The sequence below is a fragment of the Antechinus flavipes genome, chromosome 1 (genome assembly GCF_016432865.1).
Source record: "Antechinus flavipes isolate AdamAnt ecotype Samford, QLD, Australia chromosome 1, AdamAnt_v2, whole genome shotgun sequence".
Lineage (NCBI taxonomy): Eukaryota > Metazoa > Chordata > Mammalia > Dasyuromorphia > Dasyuridae > Antechinus > Antechinus flavipes.
Window position 1 is genome coordinate 340,873,653 of NC_067398.1, and position 15,467 is coordinate 340,889,119.

General features: G+C 39.3%; 1 long non-coding RNA gene across 2 annotated transcripts in view; it reads right to left on the reverse strand.

Annotated features, from left to right (window-relative positions):
- Positions 1 to 15,467, reverse strand: part of LOC127543368 (uncharacterized) — a 30,555-nt gene that overhangs the window by 12,507 nt on the left and 2,581 nt on the right. The window contains exons 3-5 of one of the 2 annotated variants that reach the window (XR_007949222.1): positions 11,996 to 12,255; positions 11,243 to 11,406; positions 3,163 to 3,258 (exon numbers count right to left, since the gene is read on the reverse strand). This is a non-coding gene — a long non-coding RNA (uncharacterized LOC127543368). Of the gene's footprint in view, positions 1 to 3,060; positions 3,259 to 11,242; positions 11,407 to 11,995; positions 12,256 to 15,467 lie in introns of those variants that run through there. The other variant, XR_007949221.1, reaches the window with a different exon arrangement.

Genomic DNA, 15,467 nt, shown 5'->3' on the forward strand with positions numbered 1-15,467 from the left:
AGCTAGGAGAAGCCATTTGCCAGTCTTGTCAGGCCTGCCCAAGTTGTGCCCAAGTGAATCCTGAAGGTACTATTAAACCCCACCATTTTAAACCTGTTCAGAGAAGGAATACCTGTCCAGGAGACTGGTGGATAGACTTGACATATATGCCTCATACAGAGACTTCAAATCACTTCTCATTTTTGTTACTACCTCATTTTGGTTTCCCCAGTTCTTTACAGAGTGACAATGACTCAGTCTTCACATCACAAAAACTGTGGCTGAGGCACTTAACATTAATTATTATCTCCACTCTGCCTGGGGTCCTCAATATTCAGGGAAAGTGGATAAAATAGCACATATTTTCTGCTAGTCAATTGCTCTGCCCCTTTAACCATATTTCCAAGGATCAGGGCTCTACCTTAGTTCTCTCTGTTCAGCTCCCCTTGCCCAATTTGTGGGCTACTACTAGTGGGATGAATAACTCTGTGGTCCCCAAGGGATGCATTTTTCTCTGTAAGGTGAGCCTTCCCTTTCAATTTGATATTTCTGAAGGCCCTATGAAGGGAAGTGCCTCTGATGGGAGACCCCCTCAACCAGTCACTTCCGCTACCCAGTACTTGACTCCTTTTAAACAATTTGGCACATGTACCCTTGGCCACCCAAATAGCCTCTTGACTTTACAAAACTACCATCCCTAACCCCCTTCTCATAAGATTTTTGTCCTCTGGGCTCTAGCTAATTTACATTCAAAAGATGGCCAACACTGAACACTGATCCTGAGATTTGGGCCCTGGAGCTCCTACCTCTCTGAGTGGTTCCTGTAAGGTGGGCTCAGCTCTATGCCCATTCCCAACTTGAAGCAATTATAGAAGAAAAGACCACCATCCCTTTCTCTTAGAAGAATTGGGGAAATATAGGGGACATGCTCAACCCCAACCCTTGCCTTAGACTAACATATAAAAATTACTAACATAAATACTTTCTAAAATCACTAACATACTCATGTTTTAGAGTTGCTGAGCCCACAGAAGGAACATTTGCCCAGTAAACTGTTCCTTAAAACCAGGTAACCAAGTTGCTGTTTTGACCAATTATGTTTTTAACAGGCTAGGCTAGTGCCTGAAAAATATTGTTTTTACCAGCTTTAGGATTCTTAATATGGCTTGGAGCCAACATTTTGTTATAAAAGCTTTCTGGCCCCTGACCCTAATTAGTGATTAGTTACCCATGCTATTTGGCCTACTCACTTTGGCAAAATAAAGCTCTGACTTGAAGAATCCTGTGCAAGCATTCTCACTCCAACTTGGAACCAAAAGTTCCCCTGCAGTCCTAGTCATACAGGCTCAAAAACAAACTGAAGCATTAGTATTGCAGTAATTTCCATAAAATTAACATATTACAGGCTTTCTTGAAATTAGTGAGTTTAATCTATAGAAATTAGTTTTCTAAAACGAGTGACAGTAGTAACCCAAACAGTCCCCCCCTCCAGAAAACAAACAACATTTTACCTATATAAATACACTGTTAGTTCCTCATTACTTTACTAACTTCTCTTGGAATTTAGTCCCCCAGTTATAAGAATAAAATCTTTTTCTCTTGTTCTGAAGATGGTCTAAGCTTCTTCTGAGACACTCACAATACCAGCCCAGAAACCCAATATTTTTATTTTTAAAATTTATATATGTTTTATATTTATATTAATTATATTTTATTGTATATACTATATTATGTATAGTTTTTACATGTTGTTTATTATGTATAATGAATTATGTAGTATAATAATTAATTTTAATATTTAATTAATATAATATTAATCAATTATTTATATTATTGGGATTAAATCCCAACAATTGTACATGTATAACTTATCTCAGGTTTATCAGGGAAAGGGAGGAAGGGAGGAAGGGAGAAATAGAATTTGGAACTCAAAACTTTTTTTTAAATAAACATTTAAAATTATTTTTACATGTAATGGAGGGAGGAATAAAATATTATTTTTTAAAAGAAACCTTTCCCAAACCTTCTTAATCTTAATGCCTTCTCCTTGAGATTATCTCCGATTTATCTTGTAGATAACTTTATTGGTACCTAGCCATTAAGATAGTGTCTCCTCCATTAGACTGTGAGTTTCTGAAAAGCAGGGCTATTTTTTGCTGTTAGGATTTTTTTTTCTCTTCTTTGTGTATCCTGGTCTAGCCTGACCCTGCTCAGTTCTTCTAACATGGAGGTGTCCTTGAAGGGTCCTTTGGAACATGTCCAGATTGCCTTACAGAGAGTCTTATGCTTCCAGCCACAAGATTGCTGCTATTTTTTTTTTTTTTTAGTTTTTGTTTGTTTGTTTGTTTGTTTGTTTGTTTTGCTGAGACATTTGGGGTTAAGGGACTTGCCCAGGGTCACACAGCTAGGAAGTCTTAAGTGCCTAAGGTCAGATTTGAACTCAGGTCCCCCTGACTTCAGGGCTGGTGCTCTATCCATTGTGCCACCCAGCTGCCCCCACAACTCCTTTGATTGGCTACCTGCATCTTTAAAACTGGCCAGCATCCTGGCTTTCATCAGCTGCACCCTGACCCTGATACAAGTCATTGGTCTCCACCAAGAGGAAGGACCCCCATACCAAAGAGTTTGGGAGTTGGATTACATCTGTATCCCCAGTACTTATCTCATCACATGTCTTATAGTAAACACTTAATTATTACTTATTGGTTTGATCCCCAGTGTTGATTTTCATCCATCCATTGTACTTTTGCCCTGTGGGAACACCAAAATCAAGCTAATTTCTGTTCCACACGACAGTCCTTCAAATATAGAAGACAGGGTTCTCCTGTTTCTTTCATTGTCTTTAGATAACTCCGGGCCTATTGCTGATTCTCCTGCCTTAGGGACTCCTGGAGCAAGAAAAAAAGCAACAGAAAGAGGGGAAAAGAAAAAGTGTGGGGTGGTTTGGAAACAGTGGGGAGCTGAAGACATTGATGAGGCTTCAGCTGGCACTCTGACCCTGGCTTGTGCAAGTGCCAGCTTGTACCAGCTCCAGCCCATTGTGAAATTTTAATTGTGAGCATTTATGCCACAGAAATCAACAAACTCTACAAGTCAAGGCTTGGTTTATTGTTTTATTGATTATCTGGAAGTAAGAAAGGGCTGAAAAGGTAAATAACAATTAAACTTAAAACTGTGTCATACCTTTCAGAGAGCTAGTTCTTAAACATTTATCAGGATGCTCCAGAGCCAAGGGACAAGGATTCACTTCCCAGCTGTGTTCCATATTAGCTGAATGACCTGAGGCAAATAATATCACAAGAGTTAAAAATATTTTCTATTAGAGCTTTAATTGATCAAAGATGAACAGAAGTAGCTACACCCAAAGAAAGAACACTGAGAAATGAATATAAACTGCTTGCATTTTTGTTTTTCTTCCCGGGTTATTTATACTTTCTGAATTCAATTCTCCCTGTGCAACAAGAAAACACATATATTGTATCCAGGATATACCATAACCTATTCAACATGTAAAGGACTGCTTGCCATCTAGGGGTGGGGGTGGAGGGAGGGAGAGGAAAAATCGGAACAGAAGTGAATGCAAGGGATAATGCTGTAAAAAATTACCCTGGCATGGGTTCTATCAATAAAAAGTTATTTTTAAAAAATATTTTCTATTGTACCCTATTAGTGGTTGTCCTTTCTTCTAGAAGAGGACCAATGACATGACTTGAATTGAATTGTATTTAAATGAAGCAGAGTTGAGCTAAGTCATCAGCCTCATTCTCTCCTCCAAGGTCATCATAACCCAGAGTCAAGATGTAGATCCAGATGACTGGCAATGGCCCCAAATGCACTGGAAGACCTTGGCCTTTTTAAACAAAGGTCTTTCCCTGGTCTCAGTTTTCCGGAGGCAACATGCATTAAGGAGTTAAAAATAGCTAAAAATTGAGGCAAAAGATTGCTAGAGAGAGAAGGATTAAAAAAAGTTCTGAGAGTTTATAAAGAAAATCCTAAACTCAGAACTTTTTTTTAATTATAACTTTTTATTGACAGAACATATACCTGGGTAATTTTTTACAGCATTATCCCTTGCACTCACTTTTGTTCCAACTTTTCCCTTCCCTCCCTCTACCCCCCCTCCTCCCTTAGATGGCAAGCAGTCTTATACATGTTAAATATGTTACAGTATTTGATAAGCATTTCTTAATCATTTATTATATACCAAGTATGAGGCAGCTAGATGGCACAGTGGATAGAGCACCAGACATGAAGTCAAGAAGACCTAAGTTTAAGTCTAGCCTCAGACACTTACTAGTTGGGTGACTTTAGGAAAGTCACTTACCCCTACTTACCTCAGTTTCCTCATCTGTAAAATAAACTGGAGAAGGAAATGACAAATTATTATAGTATATTTGTCAAGAAAACCTCAAATGTGGTCACAAAGAATCAGTCACAATTGAAATACCTGAACAACAACAACAATGTGCCAGGCTTTGAGCTTACATTCTAATGGGAGAACTCTACACATAAAAAAGGAACTGAAAAATGGAAGAGGGGATTTGGTATTGGTGGACTTGTGGACCTATTCTGGTAGACTGTTTTCTGACCAGAGTTAAAAAAAAATTGCAGAGAATGTCCGCAGGCAGGACTTCAGACTTCAAAACCTGAGAACACTTCAATAAACAAAAAAGGAGAAGATGTAGAGAATTCTTAGGAAGATAGAAAATGAGTATGTTTTGGTAACTGGGATATTCCCCTCCTCCTGAGATTAACCAAGGGTGCATTTAAGCTTGAAATCATGAGAAAACATAAGGTCCTGGCATTGTGAACTTTAAATAAAATTGAGTCCCTAGAAACTAAACTTGCTTCAGAGAGTTAGATCTTAGAAAACAGAGACCAGGGTTGGTCACAGAAAAATGTTTTTCATAATAACATATGTTTTTAAGATATATAAGCAGCATGATTTCTCTTAATAAATGGCTCTGTTGAATTATCAGCAACCCTCTCTCCTTATTTTCATCTGCCATTAGCCCATTTGTGTTGTGCTGGTCACAACAGGGATCAGGAAGGGGAAGAAAGTAACCATAGATAGGCAAGATGGGAAAGCTTGAAGAGCTAGGAGCAGTTTAGAACGTCATAGCTGGCCTAGGCATTTCCGCAACTGGCAGTTCCAGGAAGGAACTCACAATTGGGAGGAAGAAGCCAGTTGCAAGGGCAAAAATATCTGTAGGATGATAAGACAATTGGGGAAGAAGTGAAAAGGTGAATCTCAAACAGAAATCAAATTAGACATCAGAAATCTGGTTCAGCTCCTTCCTTTGACACATGGAGAAACAGCCCTTAGAGGAAGGGAGAATTATCCAAACTCATACACAGAATTACTGATAGAACAAAGCTTTCTAGACTTCCAACCCAGAAGAGTTCTTCCCATTAATGCACATTTATCCACAATCCCTGAGCAGGACCCAATGAAATTTAAGCCTTGAGGATCCTTTTGATCTTGAGGGTTGCTCTAGAATTCAGGTCCACTCTTTCCACCACTGTACGCCATCTCTCATGAATGACAATTTCAGAAAATGGCAACTTCAGGAAAAAAAACACAAAAGTCACTTAAACTCAGATTTACCTGAAGCAAACATTCCCTCTATAATATTTCAGCAAGTTCTTTGAGACTTCCCAAAATGGAGAACTTACTTTCTTCTAGTGGAGGGCATTTCACTTTATTGTAATTATATAAAAGTTCAGCCTTCTTTAATAGTCTATCTGGCAGAACTTGAACTAGTAACTTTGCCTGGGGGCCTAAAGAAGTAAAAACCCTGAATCACATTTCTTCCTGGCTTGGGGAAAGAGAAAGCTATAGCTGGACAAGGCCTAGAGGGCAGAGTTGTTTTTGCTTTGTTTTGTTTTGTTTTGTTTTACTAGAAGTTTATTAATAAAGCAAATGGTTTTCAACATTCATCTTTGCAAAACCTTGCATTCCAAAAATTTTTTCTTCCCCATCTTACTCCCATCTTCTCCCCTAAATGGTAAGTAATCCAATACATGCTAAACATGTTCAATTCTTCTATACATATTTCTACAATTATCAGATCAGAAAGGAAAAAAATGAGAAAAAAACCACAAGCAAACAACGACAGAATGAGAATGCTATGCTGTGATTCACCCTCTATCCCTATGGTTCTCTCTCTGGGTATATATGGTTCTCTTCATCACTGAATAATTGGAACTGGTTGGCGTCATCTCATTGTTGAAGAGAGCCACAATCATCAGAATTGATCATCATACATTATTATTGTTACTGTGTATAATGATATCCAGATTCTGCTCATTTCATTTAGCATTGGTTCATCTAAGTGTCTCCAGGCCTCTCTGTATTCATCCTGCTGGTCATTTCTTACAGAACAATAATATTCCATAACATTGATATGATATGCCATATAATTTATTCAGCCATTCTACAGCTAATGGGCATCCATTCAGTTTTCAATTCCTTGCCACGAAAAAAAGGGCTGCCACAAACATTTTTGCACATGGTCTTTTTCCTTTTTTGTGATCTCTTTGGGATACAAGTCCTAGAATAGCAGTTTTTTGAAAGGAGAGAGAGAGAGAGGCTGGGAGATAGACAGAAATGGACAGAGACAGAAAGAGGAGAATCCACAAAGAGATGGAAAGGTCCCACCTCAGTCATCAAACAGACTAATGCTAATATAAGCATTTCAACTCCCCAAAGTGATACCTAAGGATGGCCTGGAGAGCTGAAAGCTAAAGGAGTAAACAGTTTCGTTTTATTTTTTGTTTTGTTTTGTTTTGAGGTGTTTTCCCCCCATTAATCACAGGTGCTCATTCAAGGAATTGGAGGGCTAAAAAAAAGCAGAGAGGTTGGGGAATGTGGAAAAAATTAAAATCTTAATTCCAAGAGACTCATGATGAAAACTGCTGACCATATCCAGAGAAAGAACAAAGAAAGAGTCCAAAGTAGATTGAGCATACTACATTCACTTTGTTTTTGGTTTTGTTTTTTGGGGTTTTTTTCTCATGGTTTTTCCCTTTTGTTCTGAATTTTCTTTCACAATGTGACTACTGTGGAAATATGTTTAAAATGATTGTACATGTATATCTAGCCCAACATCTCTCCTCTACCTGGTTTGGGCAGACTGTGATCATCCTGAAAACTTGAGGATCAAAACCATATTTTCCAGTTCCAGGACACAGGGTGGGAGCATCCAAGCCCTGGACCTCTAGAAGATGCAACAGGCTCATTGACTTGAGGCATCTCCAGAATTACTGGAGTATAGTATAGTGGGACAAATAGAGAGAGAGTGTTCAGCTTGTGTTAGTCACAGTTGTGTAAAAACTGTCTACAGAGTACACAGGGACTGTTTTTCTCTTTTATATGCCTATTTTTAATTACCATTTTTATGGTGAACTGAATCAATAAATTCAAGCCAGAAACCATGGTCATTCCTGTAATGCTTGACATTGGGGAAGCTAAAACTGGTGGAACTCTTTAAGGATGGGAGAGCTGAACTACAATAGGACTAAAGTTAATTAGATGTCTGTACTGCATCTGGCACCAAGAGGCTGAGACCATCAGTCTGCTTGACGAAGGGCAAACCAGCCCATTTTGGAAAAGTAGAGGAGGTCAAAGTTTCCAGGCAGGCTAATATTGGGACTGGGTCAATGAGTGGATATTATAGTATCCTAGGCAAGACAGGGAAATCTAATCTCAAAAAATAAACAAAAATTACACTATACATTAGAGAACAACAGACTTTTATAAGAAATCAAATTATTATTCACAGGTTTTTTTTTAAGTTTGTCTATGTGTGTGTGTGTACACAAGGTGCACATGGTGGGGAGAAATATACCTAGGAAAGTGCACGTTAGTTACATAATTTCCCTTCCCAAAGGTTCAAAACTCTTACTAGTATTCCTGCCACTCACAGTGAAATGATGTTATTCCTTTGGGATAAGGTATGTGCAAAATGACCATAGGATCAGTGTGTTAGTCATTAATTCCTCGGTGTAAATTAATGTATTAAATTATTTCCAACAAAGCTGCTAGGGATACATTTTGATAAAGGGAAAGCAGAGAGAAGTTCAGGATCAAGATACGGTCCTTGGAAAGCCTTGGAAAAGAACCAGGCATCTGAGAAATGGGAGTTAAAAGGAAAGAAACACAAAGATTAATTTTTCCTTCATTATATCTCTGCCTCAGGTGAACCACCTTCTCCTGAGAGACTTCACTTGATACAATCACTATGAAATTTGGCTGGCTCTAGGATGGAATGCTGAAACATAATCGTGACCTGGATCAGGGCTTCCCCAGACGAGTCCTCTCACCTACATCCAGGGTGTTGCCCCAACTTGTCACCCGATTCTAGTCCATAAGAGAATCTTGTCAGAGGCTGCAGGGTAAATCCTACTCAAAATAGGGCCACCTCAAAGTCTCAGTCCCCTTATCTCTCAGAATAAGTATCATGAAAGAAAATCGAATACAGACCCACCATTTGAGAATTGCTCAAACCCAAATTGGACTAAGCTACAATACTGCCCTGACCTTATACATAACAACATCAGTGTAACCAATTTATCAGGAAAATCAAATAGGACCAAGAAGGCAAAAATCAATTAGTTTCTAATTGTTCCTACCTTTCTCTGGGGGTTTCCTTTTCTGTAATTTTTCTATGTTAGCTCCCAGACTCAAGTTAGAAAGTTAACTGCTTGTTCCTACTGGGCTTATATCCCAAAGAAATCTTAAAGAAGGGAAAGGGACCTGTATGTGCAAAAATGTTTGTGCAGCCCTGTTTGTAGTGGCCAGAAACTGGAAACTGAGTGGATGCCCCTCAGCTGGAGAATGGCTGAATAAATTATGGTGACCTTGTGAGGAGCTGTCTCATAACCAGACCTCCTGATCTATATTGGAAACAACTCTGAATTCCAGGATTTGGGGCCACTGTATTCCTCTCCATCTTCTTCCCTCTATTATCAACTTGTTCTCATCAAGTCTTCTAGGAACCCCCTAAGTGACAAATTCCACAGGATCATGTGTAGGACTGTTGTAGAACAGTTGGTGATAGTTGGGCTTGTATATCATGAGGTGAGACTCAGGAAGGATGGCTTTTCTATCACCTCTTCTTTACTTTTAAGAGGGAGAGAAGTATCTGCTTTCCTAAAAGACTACAGAGTTATAATGAGGGTAGTGAACCAAAAGCCATCTAGGAAGCCCTCTGGTGGACAGAAAATGAACCTGAGGTTGTAGAATGGACCAGTGGATTGAATTTGAAGATAAGCAGTTTGCAAAACTAGTAAGTGTCAGAGCCAAAACTGCACCTTAGAAGCATCCTCACTTCAAGTGTTACCTGCTTTAACAAAAGGACACTCTTTTGCTATCCACTAAGCAAGTCTAAGGAGATGGGGCCAGATCCCTACCTTTCTGACCTAGGTATGGGACGTCTTCTGGGAAGCTCAGCCTAGAGTCACAGTCTTAGATGGTTAGAGGCAAGAGAGCACTTAAAGACCCTGTGTTATAGTTAGTTCACGTACAGACAAAAAACTGGGGTTCCAAGAAGGAAAGATGAGGATCTGTGGGACACAGTGTTAGTAGCAAAGACAAGACTAGAATCCAAGGCTCCTGACTTCCTATTCAGGTTTCTTTTCACTGATTCTCAAAGCTTTGGGCAGCCAGATAGGAAAAAGTTCTTCATGTTATATACCAAGGCATTTCTTGACATTGTTGTGTCATTTCAGTCATGTCTGATTCTTTGTTACCCCATATTGGAATTTACTTGGCAAAGATATTGGAGGAGTTTGACATTTCCTTCTTCAGCTAATGAGGAATTAAGGCAAAAAGTGACTTACCTGGTCACACGGATAGTTACTATCTGAAGCTAGATTTGAATTCATGAAGATGTTTTCCTAATTCCAAGCCCAGCACTCTAAGCACTATGGTGCCTCACTAGCTGCTCATGCCATCTCTACTGAATCCATTATTCATGTTATGAAAAAAGGCACCATGTGTTTAACCTGTATTGGATTACTTGCTGTGGGAAGGGAGGGAGAAAATTTTGAAATACAAGGTTTTGCAAAAATGAATGTTGAAAACTATTTTTGCATGCATTTTGAAAATAAAAAGTGATTGTTTAAAAAAAAAAGAAAGGAAAAGGCACTATGAAATCATAAAAGCTCAAAGGCAGAAGAGACCTCACAGATTATTTAGTACACCACTACTTGGAACAGTAATCTCTTCTATAATATCCATGAAAAGAGATTATTCAACCTCTGCTGAAAGGTTGGACATCTAAGGTTGGACAGAGCAGGGAGAATCATCACTTCATGAAGCAATACGTTTCACTGATAGAAAGCACTAAATATCGGAAAATGTCTTTTCTTATATATGAACCTAAAATTCTACTTTACTTTAAGTTCTTTACAATGGTTCCAGGGACTTCCTGTTTCTTTCACATAATAATGGGCACTCCCTGGGCCAGAACCAACCCAAAGAAAATACATTCATTCCAGAGTAAAGGATAAAAACAGTTTAATAAGATAGAAATAATGACATGTAAACCAGCTTCCTCCTCTCTCTCTCCTTCTTTGTTCCACCCACCATCTTAAATAATCAAGGTGTCCACAACAGAACCATGGAACATTGTAAGTCAGAAGAGTTCCATCCCCATTATTTTATATCTTGCAGAGGGGAAACTGAAGAAGGGACTCAACTACAGTCACACAGTGAGTCAGTGAAGGATCAGAAAACCAGAAGCCTGACTCCTTATCTGGGGCTCTTTGCTCTGTATCCTGCAACTTCTAGGACCCTCAAGGTGGCAGAGAAGGAGAGATACCTCAGGAAAAGAGATATTTGGAAGAGAAGGCAGTATAAGTATAAGAAGAAGGAGGATTAAGGAATAGTTTGGTTTGTTTCCCCACAGACATAGAGGCTGGATTTATGGCTGAAAGATGATGTGAAGGAGGAGGAGGAGGAGAAATTGGGCCAGAAGACCACCAGATGCTCTCACTGATCCAATCCACAAAGGCAGTGATACTAGTGAAAACTCCAGCTCTATGGAGAGCACCACAGTGTTCTATCCCAACTCATTATTCCAGCCTAGAGCCAGGAGCCCTGCCTGTTACAGGCCAGACTCCCCCAGATTCATCCTGAAAGATGAGAAAAAGTCTATTAGGATGTCCCACCGGGGATAGAGAATGAATAGGACTCCTAAATTCAATCTAGAGTTAGGGAAAGGATGGCAGAGAGGAGCAATCACAGACAGCCTCTCACCTGGCAGAAGCTCTTGTCAACTTCATCAGCACAAGTCATGTTGTCAAGGACAATCTTCTCAGATGCAGGAATGGAGGAATTCAGATGGTATTTCTGGTTACAGGTTAAGGCATCCATCACAGGGACCTGCACTTACTTTAAGGTGTGAGGAGGGGGCAGATGCACTAAAGGGAAAAGAGAACGAATTACTGTTCGCTTAGAGTAGAGGGTAGGATAGTTCTGGGCACAGTGTCTACCCTATGAGACTGAGGGACTGTAAGTCAAGATGAGGGTACAGGAGAGTTTTGGAGGCTAATACCTGTACTTTGGGGGAAACTGATGCTTGGACACCAGCGTTCACAGAGAAACATATTCAGAGGTGGATTGTCGGGACAAGGTAGTCATTTAGAGATGAAAAATATTTTAGAGATCACCTAATTCAAACTCTTCATTTTACAGAGGGGGGAACTGAGGCCCAAAGAGGTGAAATGACACACAGTAAATGGACATACATAAAACAGCTAAATTTGAATTCTCTGATTCCAGATCCACTGATCTTTCCACTACAGCCCTTAGCGATGACCTTAGATCTAGCACTCATGAGACTGAGGGGATTCTGAGATATAGCATTACTGCTCTGTGCAGCAAAGCACCAAGACTCATCAAGAGATTTTTCATTATTAAAGAAGTAAGGGAAATGTCATATCTTTAACCTTTTCTTCTATCTTGACCAGTCCTTGGAATGCCTAGTCCCAGGACCCCTGCAGTGCTCACCTCCAGATTCAATGTTCCCCCAGCCAGTCCCTCCCAAATTCCATGTCTGGGGTAAAGGTCTGTGAGACTGCAGAGAGAATGATGGGTTGGACAGTCTTGGTCAAATGTACAAAGGGACTGAAGCTTTAGCCGAGCAAGATCAGAGCTTGCCATGAAGTCAGAATAGTCTGGGTGAATGATGATGTATTTCAGGGGAGCAGGTTGTCATCTTCATATAAATTCTGTTGCCTCAATTGGATCGTATAGGTTCATTTTCAGATCTGGAGAAAAAGGGAAGCATGATATTCTTTAGAGGGGCTACATGGCCCAGTCCAAGAATCCTAAGGATCAATTGTGCTCAACTATGTCCTCTAGCTCTCACTCATGGAACTGGGCATTTGAACCTTCCAAAAGCTCCCAAAGCCTCCCACTACTGTAGGAGAGAAGCTCTTTAGTTCTCCTTCTGCCAATTTTCCATCTCATTCCCCTGGATTTCCCATTTAATAATAGTAAAGTACCATATTAACAGCTGCTACACACTTTGCAGATGTGAAAGGGGGTTTTATCCAATAGTCAAATGAGGAAGTCAGGGTAGGGACTGGTATCCCCATTTTTAAAAAGAGAAAACTGAGACCCAGAGAAAGAAAAAGTCTTGCCCAGAATCATGCAGTGAACCACAATCCAGCTCTCCTTTCTCTGAGCCCTGAGGTTCTCTCTGTCCCACCCCCAATTCATGCCCCCTGCACCCCTGAGAGGGAGGAAGTTGACTAACCCAACAAAGCAGTGGCCAACAGTCAGGAGCCAACTGGGGTAGATGAGAGGACCCCCCCCCACAGAAGTGTCTTCAGGAATCATTCCAAAATCTCCTCAGACGGATTCCCTCCTGAGCTTCATTGCCTCCAACAATCTTAATCTAGTTCTTATCTGAATAGAGATATAGGAACTTGTTCAAGAAGATCCAGCAGTGCTATTAACCCAGTCCTTCCACCCTCAAACATTGCCAGAGATTGGCAATGAGATTCTCTACCTCGGGCTGGTGGGCAGCTGAGATGTCTCCTCATCTCCTGACTAACATCCCTACAGTATAGTAATCTTTAAATTGCCCTTCCCATGAGCTCTGTCCATTGAAGATTCCATCTGATCCTTACAACTCTATGGGAATATATATTACAGTTATTATCATTTTAAAAGTAAGAAAACTGAAAGTAAGAGTGGTTAAGTATCAGAATCAAAAACAAGATTGAAATTAGATCTGTCCTTAGCCAAAGTCCAACATTGCCCACCAAAACTTTCTGCCAATCTTTGAAAAAGTATTTATTAAGCACCACTGTATGACTCATGTTCAATGCACAACTCTCCATATATTCAGGAAGTTTTTAAAGTAGATATCTGTGAGTCTCATGAGGACACATCCCTCTCTTATCTAGGTCTAGTATATATCCCAGTTACTCTCACATACTTTGCGCTCTGTCCATAATATACACTAATAAAAGAAGTATTGAATGAATGATTAAAGGAGCAAACAAATGAAGTATTGGGGTCATACAATTGCAGAATTTAAAATTGAAAGGGACCTGAAAATTCATTTGTTACAGCCTCATTTTACAAAGGATGAAATGGGGCCCCAAAGAGACAAGACTTGCCTATGGTCACAGGAATAATAAGCCAGCATCTGAACTTAGGACTTATGATTCTATGTACTCTCTCCACTATACTTGACTGCTACATATCCAATCTCTTCGTTTTACAGAACAGAAACCTGAACCCCAGAGATATTAATTGAATTACCACCAAAGTTTGAAATAGCCTGTGAAATCCTTCCAGCCCTATTTTGGTTCTCATTCACCTATGAAGATTTTCATCTTCATGAACCCTTAAGAAGAAAATGGCAGATCTGGTTGGGGAGGTGATCTAGCAAGAAAGACAGAGGAGGAGCTATCAGTTAAGTAGAAGGAAAACCAAGCAGGAGAAAATGATGTCCTGAAAATCTAGAGACAAAAGAGTATCAAGGCAGAGAAAGTGATTATCAGTGTTAAAGATTTCAGAGGAGGCAAACAGAGTGAGGACTAAGAAATGGCTATTGGATTTGGCCTTCTAAATGTAATACCCTGAAATAAAGATCCAATTGACAATTTGAGAAGGATTGAGAGGATTAGGACAATAAGTGGTTAATTGTGGGAATTGAGTGAACCTCAGTGATTTTATCTTGTGACAATTCTGGAGCTGATTCACTTTTCTTTCTATTTAACTATGGGTCTAGTCCAATTTCTGCCTTGTGAGAAAGCGATTCAATTGTGGGAACTAAGAGGGAAGATCTTATTGCATTGTATGACTGACCCCAGCCCTCTGTGGCTGGAAATCATGTCTACAGGCTGCTTAACTAAGGACTTAGAAATTCCAGAAATTCGTCAAATCCAAAGACCAATGCAAGGAGTTGCTTTTTGTTTTTTTTTTATTTTTGTGTTTGGTTTTGGTTTTAGTTATACATCTCAAGCACTTTATATGAAAACTGGCCACATACTGATCAAACAAAAGGTTTTCATGTTTCCTTATTCACAGACAATTGAGGAGAGTGGGACATTTTTTTCTGAAATGAGGGAATTGGGCCTGTCTACTTACCTCCTCCTGATTTGGAAAATCCTTACTCTTTCACCCAATTAGAAATGTTATTATTTCCTTTTAAATAATTGAATTTATTTACTTCTTTTTAATGTACAAAAATCTGTCTTTCTGATATTCGGGGTCCTGTCCTAAGCTGAGGAAGGCTACTGATGCCAATTTGTAAGGCGATTTGTACGCATTACTTAATAAATCTAAATGCTCAGAAACTCAAAAAAAAAAAAAGAAGAAGAAGAAGAAGAAGAAGAAGAAGAAAATGATATCTGTTTAACTAAGCCTTTTTGCGTATTTGCCCACCAAGACAAGCTAGTTGAAGTTCATTCCCAGGTTTCCAGCACACAATAAGTCCTTAATAAATCCTTTTTTCATTTATTTATTTATTCATTCATTCCAGTAACTTTAGTCATGCTAACCCATTCCATATGATTCTTTCCCATATCCTTTTCTATATTCACCACTATAATCCACTCAACATTCTGAGGTCCTTCCTGCCTTTCCCTTGACATTTCAAAAGTATCAACTGAGAATGAAGACTATCCATCAATTATAATAATAATAATAACAGAATTTACATAGAGTTCTAAAATTTGCCTGAGAAGTATTATTATAATCCCCATTTTCAGATGAGAAAACTGACACATACAGAAGAGACTTGTTCAGTGTCACACAGCTATTAAATGTCTGAGAACAGGTTCAAAGTCATGTCTTCTTGACTACAGTTATACCTCATTCTTGTCACGTGACCATCTTTTTTCCTTAATATTATATAGATATAAAGTTAGAGGGGACCTCAGAAACATCTGGTCTAATACCATCATTTCACAAATAAGGAAACCATGACCAAAATTACCTAACCATTAAGAATAACTGATTT